Source organism: Rhopalosiphum padi, chromosome 2, assembly GCF_020882245.1.
Source record: "Rhopalosiphum padi isolate XX-2018 chromosome 2, ASM2088224v1, whole genome shotgun sequence".
NCBI lineage: Eukaryota > Metazoa > Arthropoda > Insecta > Hemiptera > Aphididae > Rhopalosiphum > Rhopalosiphum padi.
Window position 1 is genome coordinate 70,501,914 of NC_083598.1, and position 19,503 is coordinate 70,521,416.

Here is a 19,503-nt window from a genome sequence, read left to right on the forward strand (position 1 = left end):
AGTTTTATAATATTATGATAATTTTAAGCAAAAATTAATTATATTCGATTAATAAATACGTACTATAATAATTTGGGTCCTAAACAGGTACAATTAGTCTGGATGATATTATTTAAAATGAAAACAAAAGATAGAAAAAGCCAAAAAGGTTATTATTCGGTCATAATAATACAATCGTAATAATTTAAAAATAACCTTTTCGAATAATTATAATCTTTATGAATAGTAGGTATGCATTCGAATAGTTGTTTTATAAATTGTATCTTCTGTGTTATAAATATTTATTAAACTCCATTTATACTCGTATAATGTTCAATAAATTAAATTTTAATTGCCATTATTTACACTTAGGTACAATTTTTTATGATTGTATAAAAGACAAAATTATTTTTATTATATTTTTATGTACAAAATACCTACAATCTACACACATATATAAGCTATACACAGTTTGTATAGTTAATAGTTTACCACGTGTATTTCACATTTTATTAAACACACGCACAAAATAAGTACCTACATACGTCTTTATACATTGATCGGATAATAGTAAATTGGATTCGTTGTGTTTTTTTGTTTACATAACGCTTAGTATAATATTTGAAAATAATATTAAGATATATCGATCGGGAGACATGCCTTGGTGTTTGCAAAGTAAAAAAGTTTAGAACATCTCAACTTTGTTGCTCCACACGGCAAACAATATATACATATTATTGTATAAATATTATAAAGAATAAACAGGATCATGAGATAATCACTAAATATGCAGTTTAGTCATGGTGTTTCACGAAGATTTTATTCGTGTTTATTGTTCAATAATATAATATGCATTGTAAACAGAACGATTTTTTTTTCGAAAAGACATCGACGTGTAGGTTATTTAAAAACATAGTATTGTAAAGTTTACGTAATAAAAAAAATGCTAAAAATATATTTTGTATTATTATATAGAGAAATATAACTAACTATATTAGTAGTCAATGGAACATTTTAAACTAAACAATAACATAATTTTAATTTGTAGTGGTTAATTGTATGGATTTTATAAAAAATATATATTTATTACGTTAATGTTGCACAAATAAAAAAAAGGAAGGAAATAAATCTTTTTTGTAGAATTGCTCTATTTTAGGATCCTAAAAGTATTTATTCGTTTATTACCGAGAATAAAATCGAACCCTGTTAAGTGTTTAGTATTTGTGTAGGAGTCGCACAAGTACAATTCAAATAATATGCTTATTACGTATCAACAAAAATAATTTCATAAAGGAAAATCGAAGATAAAAAATTAAAATAATAATACACCGATAATTCTACAATATTTCTAATTATAGACAACGTAATTATCAGAAAGTGCCTAAATTATAATAGAAAATATTTTAAAATTAATTTACTACAGTGTACTTCAGCTATTATTCTTAGTATATAACATAACATGATTACGCCTTGGCTATGATAATATTGTGTAATCATTATTTAATGTAAAACTACGATGAAATAATTATTGTTGATTTATTTCATTTAAATTACTGTAGATAATGTATTGAATTATTGATATGAAAAATACAATATTACAATTTTAATAATTTGAAAAATTACTGTAGTTTTTTATTTAATTTTAATTTTAATTTATTATAGATGGAAATACCTATGTATAGTAAATATTGAAATTAAATACCTGTAAATAAAATTAAAATGTGTTTGATGGCTAATTTGCATGTTTTTAATAAATTGTACAACAAAAGTAAGAACAATAGAATTTTAATTAAACTGTCCATATTATTAATAATATGTATTCTTTTATTTTATAATAAATTTTAGTTATGCGTTGTAACTTATAATATAGACAGATGACAGTTGAAATGCTTAATTAAAATATAAAATTTCAAATATATCTGTCTGAATTATGTCCATTTCCTTTCTAAGCCAACTATAAGTGATTATTTTGTAACAAGAAACTTTTTGCCGTTGATATTAGATTAAAAAGAAAAAAGATATAATCTATCATTCAAGTAATTTCGTGCTCAACACAATTTGGTCAAAATCGAATTCCGTTGAACATGTCAAATGCGGCTTTAGCGTTTCAATTTTTTCCCCATCAAAGTAGTCAAGCAGGGGTTTTTTTACAAACTTTGATTCACTATTATACACTATTGTCTAAAGAAGTTAACCACATTTTCGTGGTTATCCAATCTGGAACAATCCAGCAACAATATTATACTCACTACCCGTAAATGGATTTGAGCCGTTTAAAAACTTATATAGTATACAAAGATAAAAATAAAAAATAAAATACATGTTAATAAATATTTGAATAGTTTTAAAAACTTTGCTTTAGTCGTAGAAATTTAGTTTCGTACATATTATTATGAACACTTTATTTACAAATAAATTTAAATGATTGAATACAATTTTAAAATAGTAAATAATATTGACATTTACCAATATTAATTTAATTCTTGTTCAATTAATTTCATAGACGTACAATAGAATTCCAATGATCTTTGATGTTAATCCGTTGATCGAAATTAATTTAACTGTTAAATTACTATAACATATAAATTTGAAATTTGAATACGGTAAATGCCGGTTAGTGTGTCCAAGTGGAAACTATTCATATATAACTAAACTAAGCTTTGGTATTTGATATATCACTCAAAATTAAATATCATTTCATCTTAGAAAACAAGAAATTACCAAAGTGTATTCAAACAACGTGCAAGTGATTAAATAAATATTTTACGTTTTGTTTTTATTTTAAATATTGAATTTGATCAGGATAATCAATTTTTTTTTAAATATTTACTGAAAAATTATAACTTTTATTTTTTTTTTTGAAATTATTTGCAGTTTTGGATATGTTTATTTTCAATATGAATTTTAAAATTTTTTATGAATATTATTAATTAATAACAAAGCGGTATATTGTCTCACAAATCTTTTATCATAAGCCCCATAATGGTTTAGTATTAACTTCAAATGTATAAACATGCACTTATGTGAGCTATTTAACTGATATAACTCTCTTTCTAATAATTTTAAATGTTTATAAAATAAATTCTACTAACCTATTTTATTTGAAATTAAAAACTCAGAAGTAGTCTGCAGAGTTTGAGAATGGGATAATTCAGAACTCTTCTTACTTTTCTCATCTCGATGCAGGAAAGTACTGTATAACTATTATAATTAAAAATACTATATAGCGTAATTACTAATTTGAAAAAAGAGATAAATCATCGCATTTTAAAAACCACGTCAGCTTAAATTTTCTTATTTGATCAATACTTTCTATATATTTTGTTCGCTGTTATAGAAAAACTATTGAAAAAAAATCAAAAAAGGGTTATAAGTACCAAAAATAATTTAATTTTCAATTAATAAATAATTGTTATTAGCGCTTTGGAATAATGCATATGTTCGAAAATTTATCCACAGAAGTGTATAACAAATGTAAATTTGAGTTACACAGTAAAATATAAAAAATTATATCTGCAAGAAATTATCATTAAAGAACAATAAATATTTTTTTATAGCTGAAAATTAGTTACGTAAATTAATATTTGTCAAAAATCAATTTTTTCATATTTAATTTGTATTAGAATTGAAAATTGAAAATTATTTATGAATAAAAATTAAAATAATAATTTTTATGTATATTAAAATTGTTCTAAAATTATTGTTAAAACAATTCGTAAATATTATTATATGTAGCTTTTAAGTATCAAATTTTCCATGTGTGAAACTTCTAAATATTAATTTTTATTGGATTACTTCTTTTATATCACATTAAAAGTAAACCAATCACAATTAAGTATTATTAATTATTATTACTACTATTTTTCATTCAATATAATATAGTCTATTTAATACAAGCCAATGTAAAATTAATTTAAAATGTAACTATTATAAATTATAATAATGTATGGTAATTATAGTATGATAATCTGAGTCATATTAAATACCATTTTATGTTTCAACGCTTTTCCACAAATGTAAAATACATTTTATAAATTGCTATTCTCGTATATTGTATTTTTGTACTACTTCTTTTGATGTAAGTTGATTTTTAATCATTTATCATATTTATTTATTTATATATTCATATTTATTTATTTATTTATCATTTTAATCTATAACCAGGTGTAGAACTAATTTAAATTGAAATATAAAAATAAACAACACTGATTTCTTCATAAAAATAAATTTGACGATAATTATGATTCTTCTTACTGATAATAATTTATAGAAAAATAAATACCACTAGTTTTAAAATTTTAATATTCCCCTTTGTAAAACTACGGGTATCTTATTTTTTTTTTTAATTACATTATTATGAATCGTAATTTATTTAAATTTAAATTTATAGTTAAGTGTTTTAGAATAATTTTCTTATGTAATTTACAATACTATTAAGATTCTGGGAATGTAGTAAGTAACGTTTTCTAATATAATATACTGTCGTCTCTAAAATATGTTTCTACTTCATTGCTTTCTGTCATGATATGAAACCTTTAGACTAACCTCCATAATTTTATTACACTTGTAATTAAAGTAGGTAATTTATTGCACACAGTGATAGTTTCTGACAATAATTAACACCAACAACTATGAGTGTTAGTTGGAGTATGAAATACTTAACCTTTATGGAAAACAATAATTAGAAACTCTGCTGAATGAAATTTAAATCGTATAATTACCATCGATTTTTAAAACAAGTATAAATAATAATTCTTGTTATTTTTAGCTTAAATGATATACGCTGATCATCAAATATAATTAAATAAATTATATTATGACGTGTGAGGAATTTGTAATAAACGGAAAAACCTATTATTTATTTTTAAAATACCTAAATATTATAGTATAATGTGTGATTTTAATATGATTTTTCTATAAATAATAGGTACACGGTCAGTGCCGTAGCTAGATATTTGTGTGCCCTGGTGCAAATTGGTCTAGGTGCCCCATAAATTTAAACGTACAAATTTAAAAAAAAAAATTAATTGAAATACATATTATTAATAATTGTAGATATGATGTGTACAAAATATTTTTTTTTATACTATTTGGTATAAAAACATCAACAAATATCTATATCAATATTTATAAAGAAAAAACCTCAATCTAAATTTTTTCTTTGTAAAAATAATAGTAATAATAGTTGCAGTATTAAATAATTATCAAAATTATATTTTTCATAAGTCAGATATTAGCTAGTATTATTAATACCAATTAGTGTACTAGGTTAGGTCGAACTCGCCTCTCATGCTAACGACACTATAATATGTAACTATATTACCGTCTACGCGTCTATCTACATAATAACATTTATAACTAAAAAGATCATTCTGTTATTCATCATATCACATTATTTTATATTAAATATTTTTGGTCACATTATCAGGTAACTGCAGGGCCCTTTCAAGATCAAGTGCACCACCGGTTTAATGCACTGCCTGCACCGATGGTTTCTACGGCACTGTAATACGGTGTATGATACCTAAAAATTATTATTAAATTTTATCCATAAAATACATACTTTAAAATTTACGTTTATATATTTTTTTAAAATAATTTTTGAATATCATTATAAAAGTAAAGTAGGAATTATATTAAACGTGTGTTAGGTTCAACGGTAGTTGTTATATTTTAAATTAACATTACCTATACCTTATTTACTCTAAAAAAATGTAATATTTTAAAGTACTTCATGTTAATGGCAATGTTTTTTTTTATAATAGTACAATATGGTCATAAATAATAATCTTAAAATATTATATTTATATGCCTAATATAATATGACGTATTGTTAGGCGTATAAGGCTTGTTTGTGTAAACACAGTGTATTGTATTATGTTTCGTCAAAATTGTTTAGGTAATTTTTCATTTGTAAAAAGCTCGTATTCGCGAGATTTTTATAAATAACCAGAGTGAAAGAAAATTGTTGTTGTTGTCCTTCTGCAAACGCTGAAGTGCTGCACGGTAATATGCACGGTAATGTAAAATATTAAAAAAAAAACTTTACATGTTTAACAAACTTACCAATGAATTTAATGATGGACAAGTTTATTGAATCTACCAAATAGGTATATATTTAAGAAATTTTCAACAAAAACACTAAGTATTATATACGAGTACATAGTATGATTTAAATTACTATAAAATATATGAACATTGAACATGATTCAATTACTTGATAAAAATACTAGCATTTACATTTTTATATACATATAAAACCAATATGTATTGGTGTTTTAAACTAGATAATTTCTTACTTAATTTTTACTTTCAATAATATTATATTTAATTAAAATCTATCTTTGGTAAAAGTTATGTCAATCTTGTTAAAATATAAGATATAGAATTAAAAATAAACAGCGTTGATATTTTATGTTTATTTTTAATAAGAAAATGTACCGTTTTTTGTTTGGGTGTAACGACGAGTTGGTTTTTAAATTTTTAATATAAATTAGTAAGTCAAAATAGAATTATAGACATAATGTATACTGATTTGTAGATTTTGAAGAATATTGGATAAACAATCTTTACGTACTTAAATTAATTGAACAAAATGCATTAGTCAAAATGCAGTTTGAACGAAAGTTTTTCTAATAAAATTCATATGGACCCACGTCATTGGATCTAATGTTTTAAAACCAAAGAAAAAATACTAAATAAAAATAAAATAAATATTAGTCTTAACTTTTACAAATTATAGATCATATAAAATATATTACCATAGAATTTAAAATGAAAATACAAAATTTGTACATGAAAAATTATACGGTAGGTATAATTTATAGAACTTTATTGTTAAAAGATTTTAGTTTTACGATTGTTTTTGTTAGGCAAAAAAAGTTGCTTTTAAAAGTGTACGAATTAAATTAAACACCAGGTATTCTGTTAGCAGTGTTATAGTAGATCAAAGGCTGTAAAGGAATGTATCAGCATTTAACACGGGGCAATTACCATGTAATATATTGAAATGAAAAGTAAATGTATGCCACTTTTATGGTTGATATTTGTTTAAAAAAATATATGTATAACAGCGTAATAAATTACAATTATGTATCTATAGTTTTAAAAGTAATTAAAATAAACCGCTACACGGATTTATTCTTCCTTATACTCGCTAAATAATCATTTATTTTTGTTTAATATATTATGTTTATAGAATATTAACAAAATATATTATAATATTAGCGTGATAAAATGTCATTTATAATTTATTTAGTATTAGTTGTATAATATAATAATAGATACATAGTAAGATCAATATATTTTTTTAATTAATACCTAGCTTATTTATGCAATATACCAGAATACTTTTTGAACTCATTATTGATTAGGCATGAAATTATCTGTTAAAATCGGGGGAGATTTTTTAGAAAAAAAAAACGTATTGAGTTAATTCCTTCGATAGATAAATATAGTATATATACAGTCTTACGATGCTTTTTGATCGTATTATACGTAATTTGCTATGGATGGCGGTAACTTGCCGTTTTAATATAAGTACTTTTCATTTATTGCATATACTTGCAGCTGTTATATATATATATAAATATTTATTTAATTTTTAGAGCCTAATAACTAATAAATAATGTATTTTATAGATTTTTTTAAAGCGTGATTTTATAGTATTTTTAAGTTTGTAAGGGTATGGAATTCTGGATTTTAGTTATTATAACATTAAATAATATATTTCATTTGTTGTGATGAATTATATTTAATATTAAATTCGATGTGCCAATTTAAATGGTTTTATACAATTTAATTGTTTTTCTGTTTTTCAATACGGAGAATATAATTACCATATAAAATATATATATTACCGATTCAATGTCCTTTGACATAATCATTATTGACAATGAAAAAATATAAATGCACACACGTATCGATACGCGTCCTGCGGGATACAGGAAATTAGTAGTATTATTCTACGTCCCAAAAATATATTTCGTGGGGTTAGCAAATCAGGAATAATTTTATATAAGTCATAATTTTACAGTAAACGTGAAGTATATAAATCAAGTATTAATTTCCTGTATAGGTATTTCATTTTTAAGTTCAATAATATGTATACCAGCTTTAAGCCTAAGAAATTGAATATGGTGCGCGTGACCACCAAATGATAAATGTAGTATAAGTTAAAACGTAGTATTTCTAATAATTAGGAACATTTTATTTTCACAATATTTGATAAAAAGAATGAACAAATTTTGAAAATACTGTAAAAAAAAAAAAAATGTTAAAATTATGTTATAATTAAATGTTATACCTGCACTTAATGAAAATAATATTAACAATATTAATTGATTATTATTTACTTTATTTCAAAATATATATAACATAATTATTTATAAAGCTTGTACACTCACGGGAAACAATAACTATTAATTAGTTAATTATAACTAGCTTCAATATGTATTATAAAATTTGACAAGATAAATTACTTAAACATTAAAAAAATAGGTGGAGATTTATTGAGTCAAATTGTATTAATTTCATAGATGTAGATCACGTTATTCGTCTGCAGTTTAAGAGCATGAAACGTGTTTACATGTGCAAATGTTTTAGGTACAGTAAAAAATCATTTATTTTTATTTTTTTAAGTTTTCCATTAGTTATAGATTTAATCCTGCCTTATATTAATATTATTGTAATGAAAAAACTGCGAGAAGCAATGAGATATTGCACGAAGTTAATCTTATACACAAAATAAAATATTGTCAATTAAAGTAAACAAAAATAATTCAAACTAACATAATCTCGCTGAATACCCTTAGTTGGCAGGGAAGCCTCAGATTAAACTTTGATAACAAATTGGCTACAATTCAAACAAAAGCCAATTAGGTATTTGCATATGATTATTGTTATAAGATAAAAAGCTTACACGGGCCTAAAGTCGATATGCACGGGAGCGATACAGAGTAATACTGTATGTGTGTTTAATAAATATTGTTGATTGTATTGTACGATGATATACATACCTTTTACCGAATTTCTCAATAGTAACTCCATTATAGTAGTCAACGGATCAATAATAATCAACTCAATATTTTGGTTCTTTGACATTTAAATGTAAGGCCAAATCAAATATTCGAACATGCGACCATTACGAGCTTTTGAATCAATATTTCTAAGTCGTGTTACTGATATTCCACAATTCTGTACAGTGCCACTGAATTGAGTACAAGTGTGTATATACTATATAGTATTATACTATACAAACATTATTCACTGTACAATGACTAGCATCCCGACTGGAAAACGAATTTTGGTGAAAGGTTTTACGCCAAATTAAGCACACACAAAAATCATCGTACAACGTCTCACACGCCATTCACAATTATTCCAGCCGACCGTTTAAGATCAAAGGAAAACCACCAAAGGACAGACTGATCAGATAAAAAAAAAAAAAATTAAATAATAACAAATGAATTAGTGTCATAAAAAATAAAGTATTACCTACTATTATTATTATATATAACTCAACGGCCCACCATTTATATTGGAATTTGTGTCACGAGTCTATATTATATATATGTATACGTTTTAAAGTTTTATTTGGATATTATTATTGTATTTATTTTTAAACAATAAACAATAAATAATTGATATGCATGTGAAAACCTGACAGTGATTGGTATGTTTTAATTAGAAATATTTTTAAGATAACAAAAGAAGTCCCGAATTCATATGTCAGTAAATATATTATTGCAATATTTATGCGATTAAGGTTTTTAAAATCAAATAAATCAGAAAAAAATATTTTAACCATAATATTTTGAACTGTGTGAAACATGTATATTTTTATGAAAACCATAGAATAAAGATCGATATACTTTTTTAATAATGCAATTATTAAAATAAATGCAAAACTTACATTAAAAGTTTAATTTACTATGTACATAGTCGACGACACTCGCAACAACAATACTATATTGGTATGAACTATACGAGTATTATACTTCCGAGAACAAATTTAAATATCACACAATCCGAACTAACTTTGTTCAGATATTGTAATATCCGTTTCTGGAATTTAATAAGTCGTTTGATTTAATCTCATGTTTAAGAATTATATTAAATTTCAAAAATATTAACATTTTATTTTCTCTAGAAGTAAAAAAAAAAAAAAAATCAAATATTATTACTGTTTAATACTAATATTTCAATATAACGTTGTAAGAAAAACATTACAACTTAAATGTACTACCTGGATTTTAACTTTTGAAATTATGTAAAAACTAATTCATTCTGTAGAAACATTTCTCGGTTTTATACGGAAATAAAAAATAGTTTATAGTGGTCTTTGGCAAACAAAACACCATCACAAAAGCGGAAAACCCGAAATGGCAGCAGGCTGTGCGCATTTTTATCACGTGTCGAAATTCGTCACTGAGTACTTAATTCCAAATTTGTATTTAATTGGATGGGAATATTTTAAAACGTTTTTTTTTTTTTAACAAAATCGATTGGATAGGTACCTGCTAGTACATTGATATTTTGTAGTGAGATTCATGAGCTTCGGTAAAAAGAAAATAACTCGTTCCAAATTACACCATAAAATATGTAGCAACTCAAACATACATATTATTATGTGTATACCTATCGAGTGTTTTTTTTTTTTATATACAATATATTATATACTATAATTATTAATATCTACTATTCGTAATGGTTATGGTATAAATCGCCAGATTTTTTACCCAGCGAATCGTGATACATATTAATGCTATTATACTGGATAAACGATATAAAGGCCAACTGAATACGATTCAGCTGCGGTAAACGCGAGTGTAAAGAAATACGAGTAGTCGTCGCGCGTGTTCGCGGCGGAAGGGAAATAGGACGGAATCTCCACGTCCGGACCGAACATTTCCCATCAGTGTGCCGAGATACCGCGCCGCCACTTGAAGCACCGAACATAATACCATTATATTATATTATAGAGTAGGCAATTATTGCCGCGGGTGGTACATATATAGTGGTGTGGTACACTGCAGTAAAACGCGCATATTAATTATTATTAATATAAATTTCCGACGGTGTGACGAGAAAAGATGCTCTCGGTAACTGCGGTAAGTCAAACGCATATAAACCATACACTACAGCTATACGTCATACAATAAATGTGTATATAACGACATCGTGATATTACTGCGCCGCGGTTGGTCTGCTGCAGTTAATGGTACGGCTGTACAAAGGGCCGCGCGTGTGATAATATAATATTGGCAATCGTCCAGGTCGAAGACTTGATAAATAATAGGCATTTTATCGAATGACATTATTATAGTCGATGATATTACATTATAATAGTATATAATATCGTGTAATATAATAACGTGTTTAATACAAAGACACTTATTATCGCATTGACTCCGGAAAATCAATATTCTATTATCATTTATCATATTAATCGTTCTGCGTTTATTTCACAGAGTGATTCGCTATAAGTATGCAAACTTTTTTTTTTTCTAAATTTGATTTTTTTAGTTTTTAAATATACTTAATAAGGAACATAATATTTTAAATTATTTAGATTTTTATATTATCCCGTGGCGATACAAACACCTTCTTTTCTTTCAAAATAACCAACCTTTTTTACTGTACATTATTAAACAGATGATTTATATAATTTACTTATCTTAATCAAAATTTAAATGAGTAGCATCTGAGTTATTAATATAAACATACTAAAGATTGTGTGGTCCTTAAAAATGGTTTTATAAAAGTATATAATAGGTGATCTTTTAAACTTATAGTGCTATACAATTTTAAGAAATTATAAAATGTTGAATAACCCAATAACTTCGAATCCTATTATCATTAAGCCTTTAGTTAACCATTATTAGCAGGAACACAAAAATAAATTACTTAAAAATTACTTGTTCAAATTCCAATTTAATATCAATTTTCCAAAACTGCCGTCTGATCAATAATTTACAGGAAGAAAAGGAATAGTATTTTTATAAAAATATTTTATGCTATTGATCAGAATACGAATAAATTCATTACTAGAGGATGAGACAGTGGAAATAAAAACGTTTGATTAATCACTCATCTGTTTACTGTTTAGACATACAGATTATTAGTTTATTACATCTGTCGTATTCAAAAAAAAAAAAATCTAAGTAGCTTACGAGCTAGGAATATAATGTTATCTTATCTCACACTCACAATAGACTTACAACTTACATCAAAAATGTAAATAATATAATGTATTTATATCGCATAAAGGAGTTCTGCTTCTATAATGCAAACAACGATGCAACAGAATCTAAATTGATATCTGCACTGTGCGCCTGCAGTAGAGTATAATGTACCCGTGGACAAATAAACAATATGTTATGATATTATCATACACTTCGTGAATTGGTTGTTTTGCGATTTGAATTCAGTCAGTATCCCGAATATCCACGTACACTGTATACACCTAAGGTAATTCGTTTTATCGCGAAACACGCACGATATTCCTTAAAATCTATCTTATTATATATAGCGGACAGTGGTTATATCGGTGCTACGTTAGGTTCGATTGATTTGTTTTAGAACAAAATAAAAATAGTAATTTAATTATTATTATTAATATTATTTTTTGTATTAAATTTTGTCATAGTTTGTCTCAGTAATATAGATAATGTCATTGCAGCAAGTCCCTGGTGCGAATTAACCGTGGCTCACAAAGTTTAAAAAAAAATTACGCCATAAAATTTTCTTTATGTTTGTTAAACTTAGGCTAGTAGAAGTGTTATTAGGAGAAAATAATACATTATTTCATAAGATACAAAATCTTGATAGGTACCAATTTATCGATATAGTGCACGTCGACGGTGCGATGAATGTCTTGTACAATAATGGGTGTATTAGATTTGAATTCAATGATAAATCATTATATTATATATGATGAAAAACGATTTTGAGCGAAGGTCTAACTTTTTGGTAATCAAGGTTCCCAAGCAATTATTTTTATAATAATACTACATTTTTTTTTCCGATAATTTAAAAACAGAGTTTTTAATTTTAACTTCTCAACATTTTCAATTAGATTCGTTACCAAAAACTTTCCTAAAATTTGATGATCTGAAACATTTTGAGCAAATTGTCTTCAGAAAAAAAAAAATTAAAAATCACAGATTATTGTAAAATCAATACATTCTTCGTTCCACTCAGAATCTAAAAATAGTATAAATCTATTCTGAGGTTTCTATTGCTCTCTGAGGTTATTCTTAATTCTACAAAATGTGATATCAAATATATTTTTCATCCTATACGATATTCCCACAACCACTGTATATTGATTGTACCAAAACCAAAACCATGATTCGATAGTCAATTCAATGCACTCTGATTCTCTCTCTCTTTCGAGAACAATAATATTATTTGCACCCGTGAAATGAACTCGTATTTCACACCGGTTCGACGGGTTGCGGATTAGTGTATCCTCCCGCAGGCAAGGCAGGGCTCTTCCATTTTACTGATATAAATAACAATAAATATACCGTGAAATTTAACCTTGAAATATAATTTGAGTAACGGTGTTTTGGTACCATTAATCAAATACCTTCTGTAATATTGTAATATACCCAATACAATACTTAATAATAAGGCATTGCACATTAGTTTGCATTAGATTTTCGCATATGAGATATCGGCAGTGATTCTATAGTTTTGAAACAATGTTTAGAATGTTAAAATTTATTCTGGCAAAGCAACATTGACTTTGGTCGGAAGCTAGTAATTTGCACCAAAATAAAGATAATACACAATTTGCACTACCGGAGGTAGCCGGAAATGGCTTTTGTAATTTGTACCAAAATGAGTATTTATGTATTCGACTATTTCTTTGGTACATTCATTGACGTTGACACTCGAATGACAATAATATTTTTTTTTGATTTCTTACTACTCATAATTTTATCTAGGATAGGAATAAATAATAACTTTAACGTCCAATCCATCGTAATCACGTTATTAAATTTTTTAATTTTATATAAAAATAATACACTTATTACAATATTAATTATTATAATAATAGGATGTTTTCCATTATGTATTATTATTAGGTAGCTTTAATATCAATACTGATATATCGAAAAACGGTGTGAATAGAAATAACTGTTCAAAATCTTGAATACAATATTTAATTTTTAATAATATAATATGTTAATATCTTGTACTCTACTATCGAAACGTGTATGTACTAAGAATAATCGATTTGAATTTTGGTGAAATTAATTGACTCACTGTACAGTCTTTTGGTCGTATATAAATATAATGGTCTTAAGTAGTATTAAATTCACTCGACGATGATAATATAAATTTTAATAATATTATTTATATTACATTTTATTGTACATTTCTATTTTAACAATATTATATTTTGTATTTTATTAATAACGTGTCCGTTCGATTGGCGTCGATTATTTAACGGCGAACGGCGTTTTTTTTTTTAATGGTATAATTTTAATATAATTTATAAAAGGGTAAAATAATGTTTCATTCACACGAAATGCCAATGTTTACGAATATTATTATATTATTGTCTTTAAATTACTATCACGATATTATTATAGGTCATCGTGGTATAAGCAATAAAATCATCACGTGATCAGTATATTGTAACGTGTCTAAAATAAGCAGTTCTATTTGAATTATGCCGATATAACTATGACTAATATTTGATTTTTTCTTCTACGTTATACTTCTTATTATTGTATTAAGACGTGCAGTTATTGTAAATATAGTGTCAGGGAGGTAAAACTAAAACGGTATCGATTCGTTTTATAATAGTTGAATATAACTAAAAATGAGTTTTGAACTAACTACTACATATAGTAGTTTAATTAGAATTTAATTACTATACCTTATATTATTATTATTATTATACTTCCTATGAAATTCATTTCGCGAATATAAATAGCAAACTATAACTAAAAGGTTAAATTATCAAATACTAAACACTTGCTTAGAATTATTAAAATTATAATATATATATAAGTATATAGTAGTCTCGAATTAAAATGCTGGATTTAAACCGATTGCATTTGTAATTTTACACTACACACAGTTTATACGTTGGCGTAGTTTCACAGCCAATTTATATTCTAAACTGAAGATTTGTTTAAACTTATTTAATAATATGTAACTAATATGATGCTACTTTGTTTCATTTATATATTAAAAATCAAATGGTATTATAAATTTTTAGAAAAAGATGGAACGATTGATTCTTATAAAATATGTGTACAAGTGTCGGAAGTCAACAGAAGTTAATCCATCAAATGTCATTACATTAAAATAAAAAATAATACATAACGTCGTTGTATAATACATATTAATAAATAATAATCCTTGTTTAATAAATAAAATATTAATTTTTAATTTTTTGTCAGCTAATAAACATAATATATTTAAACAAACTATACCATCAACTTTAATTTTTCATTTTAATGTTTAAAATAACATAATCCGCCATACTATAAAAACAATTGGATCCTTTGTATATTTTGGTAATCAATCATCGTTTTGAACATTTAATCAAAATAAAATCCAATCCATTGAAATTTTATAAGACAAAAGTATATTATATTATAAATAGGTATAGTATAATTTAATACAAGTCTATTCTTTAAATATGTGTATCATATAATAGTTAATAGTCATTAGTTATATATAGTGACTTAATATACAATTTATTGAAATAATGATAATCTGCAGGTATTTATTTATTACCTAGAATTCATTTTTTTTATTCAAATAATAATATTAATTAATAATTTTTTAGTTGTTATTTTGTTTACAAATTTAGACTTTTTGCTTCCCCGTATTATATACACAGAATACACAGACACTTTAAGAGAAATGTTCTTACAAAAAAAAAAAAAAACTATGATTTATACTTTATTATTAAAATCTTTTATTTACTTGATGTAGCCGACATTTTATGACGAGAAGAAGGGGAAGAATACAATCATATTATAATCAACAAAGCGTTGGTTAAGAACCATTTCGTTAGTTCAATCACCCTTGGGATTTTGTACAATGAACTTGACAATGATGTTACTATATAACGTACTCCACGGTAATCGAAAGGTCTTGACCAATAATTCAAATAATTGAATACTACAATCGAATTTATAAAGGGTTAAATGTATTTTATAGGAACTTGCAGGGCTACTATAGAGTATAAGGCAAAAGGAAATTCTAGTGGCTTTAATATATTTAACATATTTTATAAGCGTATAACTGATGATAAATGATAATTTTAAAATATACGAAAATAAAATGTTCATACTTATAATTGCTGTATATGATTTCAAGAATAATTCTATAGTATTTACGAATTATCTATGTATCAAATGAGCCTACAAATTAAATATTTTATTACATAAAAAAATAAAAAGATTTTTCTTTTTATCACATACTTTTAAAACAATTTCATAGCAGCTAATCGAATTATTATTATTATTATCATATTTTTTTCAATTCCTTTATTTAATGAAAATATACAACCTATACAAGTGGGTACAATAAATAAATGAATGGAATATAGTAATTGGCGATGAAAAAGAAAACATTGAGAAGGAGTTTCACAATAGAAACGCCTGCGCATGAGTGTTATTACATTATTATTAAATTATTGTACTTTGAATTTATAAAACTAAAATACCTATGATTGTTACTTACAGTGATTGCTTATTTATACGTTTTCGTGTATTATTATCAATAATATCACTATAAGTTTATACGGAATAATAATAAAACATTAAAATCCAGAATGAATACAAATTATTAATAAAAAATTATTATATTTGTTATAATTAATTTTAAATTAAAAAACGATTTGTAAATTTACATTATACGCAATATAATATTATATATCGTTAAGTGCAAATGTTTTTCTTATTTTTTTTTTTAATAAAACACTCATAAATATAAAATTTAATTGTTTGAAAAATACTAAATGATTTTAGCACATTAGTCACAAATATGTAGAAAATATAATATTTTCATTTTATTTTTAGCGGTGATATTTTGTCTGGTTAGGAATAGTTGAATTATGTGTCTGATTAAAAAAAAAATAAGAGGTATATACTACTCTTTGTTAAGTAGTTTTAAGTATAAAAATCTGCCACTGTATAATATTAATTTTATTAGTATCTTAATTAATTATGTAAACATTGTATACAGTAAAAGATATTCTCTCATATTGTATCATATTTTTTTTTATCTTAATTATGAATACAATCAAATTATACATACTTTCACAAGTATTTAAACTTATTAAAATATTTTAAATACTTAAATGTTGTTTGCCTTACCTACATGGTTGTATACTTAAAAAATGATTTCGGCTTTCTCTGAAGTCGATCAGATTTTTAGCAGCAAAATGTAGATATATTCAATATTCGTATCTGAAATGATTAAAATAAATATCAATACACGTTACTTGGAATTCATTAGATACTGTATACAGCATGTTATAATATAATTTAAACAAATTGAAATATCATTGCAGGCATATAATATTTTTATAGATATAGATTTTATAGATGTATTAAAAAATAAATGGTGATAATCTAATTTAACATAAGATAATATACTAATTATTTTTAAAAAGAGAGAGCCATAATAGTAAAAATCAATAAGGCCTATTGACACATCTTAAGCAATTAAAAGTATGTATTATACTTTATACATTGTATTTAATTGTTAATGTTTTTTTTTTTTTTTTTTTTTTGATACATTTATGTATTTGTATTTTCAAAGTTAAACATTTATAAATTCTTAAATTCAGTGTGAAAATATTAGATGTAGTTTACATTTAAACAATATGTTTAATTCAAATTGAATAGTATATCATAGTTTTAGCTGATATTTAAAAAAAATCGACATTTATAGTGCTGGAATAATGAGTTATGTGATATTCAATTTATTATAGTAAAGATATGATTATTGATCATAATCGATAGCCAATTATTCTGATTAAAGCATTGTTTACACTGTTTGTAGATTTTAAGTGCTTATGCATGTTAGGTATACATACAAATATTTAGACATATATTTAAACGTATTTTAACTATACAGTTCAATGGCAATACATGAATACAAAATGTATTAACCAAAGCACTATTTGTTTTAAATTAAGTGAATTATTTTACAAATAAAAGCTTTTTCATTTGAGAACAAAATGTCACGAATGTTATCATTGTAAATTCTTAAAATAAGATTTGGGCATTCAAATTCTAGTACAATTCGTTTTTTATTTCCATTTTATTATACAATACTTTGTTATTAAAATATTTTACCCAACATGCATTTCTGTAACGTTTAATATTTATTTCATAAAAATATAAATGGAAAATCGGGAAATATCAAATCAGCAAAGTGCTTATAGATGTAAAGCATTGTTAGAGGTTTCTTTTATTTAATCTTTATTTAATAATGGTTAAAAGTTAGAACGGCTTTGTATGAAAAGAAATATATTAATTAAAATTACAGAGGTACTGTAATATTATATCAATTATTAATGTTTTTTCGAATAGTTAAACCAGACCAATTTTAAAACTAAATGTATAAAACATGTTGTTTAATTAGTATCAATTATTAATTTTATAATATTATTTTAAGATCAATATCAAAATCAATTTTTATTTCTTGTCTCGGACTTCGTATTAAATCGTATTAAAAAAAAAAAAATTAATAAATCAATATTACAATCGTATATAATATAAAGTATAATAAAGAATTACGATTCACGACACTTGTCTCGCTTTATCCATTTCGACGCTCAGAGTATTAGTATTGTATTAAAAGCAATAACAAATAATTGGGTTCCAAAAACATTACTACAGTTTCTGCTTATATACTTACAAAGTTTCTACATATGTCGTTAGTTTTTTTTCTAATACTTAAAGAAACTATTGAGAAAATTACCTCTTCATAGATTAGAATCAAATTTCAAATTTCGATTTTTAAAAGAGTAATATGTGAAACTTTACAAGCACTTCAGACCGTTAAAGTGTTCATAGGAAAAGTTAATAATACAAAAAGAGGAAACTATACTGTGAACGTATCACCACTAGTTTCACTAAATATAAAAACAATGAAATGTTGATAACATTTAGATACCTATAATAGATTATACAAAAGTCGGATAAGGACAACAATTGTCTTTATTTATTCAAGTTAGCTTAAGAAATTTTTACATTATTAGGTACGAGTATATTGTAAATTTTGAAATATAATATGATGAAACAATGTTGCTTTTGAAAAACGTTTCCGGTGATAGGGTGATTTTATCTAATACAAGAATAAAACTCTTTTGTTCTTAATTTATTTTAATAAACATTTTTTCTTATTAATAGATAAAAATTACATAAAATACCTCAATTATTTTGTTAAATAAATTACATTTAATTGTGGTCTCTTGAAAATCGTAAAATAGTTTTTTATCCATTTATCAAATACGAGTATACATCAATAAATAAT

The 19,503-nt window shown here is 24.4% G+C and overlaps 1 protein-coding gene across 6 annotated transcripts in view; it reads right to left on the minus strand.

Moving 5' to 3' along the window:
- Window positions 1-19,503, minus strand: part of LOC132922309 (leucine-rich repeat-containing protein 24-like) — a 153,868-nt gene that overhangs the window by 98,275 nt on the left and 36,090 nt on the right. For 4 of the 6 annotated variants that reach the window (XM_060985765.1, XM_060985763.1, XM_060985762.1 and 1 more), the window contains exon 2: window positions 17,334-17,426. The gene's annotated coding sequence lies outside the window, so the exon portion shown is untranslated. The remainder of the gene's footprint in view (window positions 1-17,333; window positions 17,427-19,503) is intronic. The other 2 variants (XM_060985766.1, XM_060985764.1) reach the window with 1 other exon arrangement.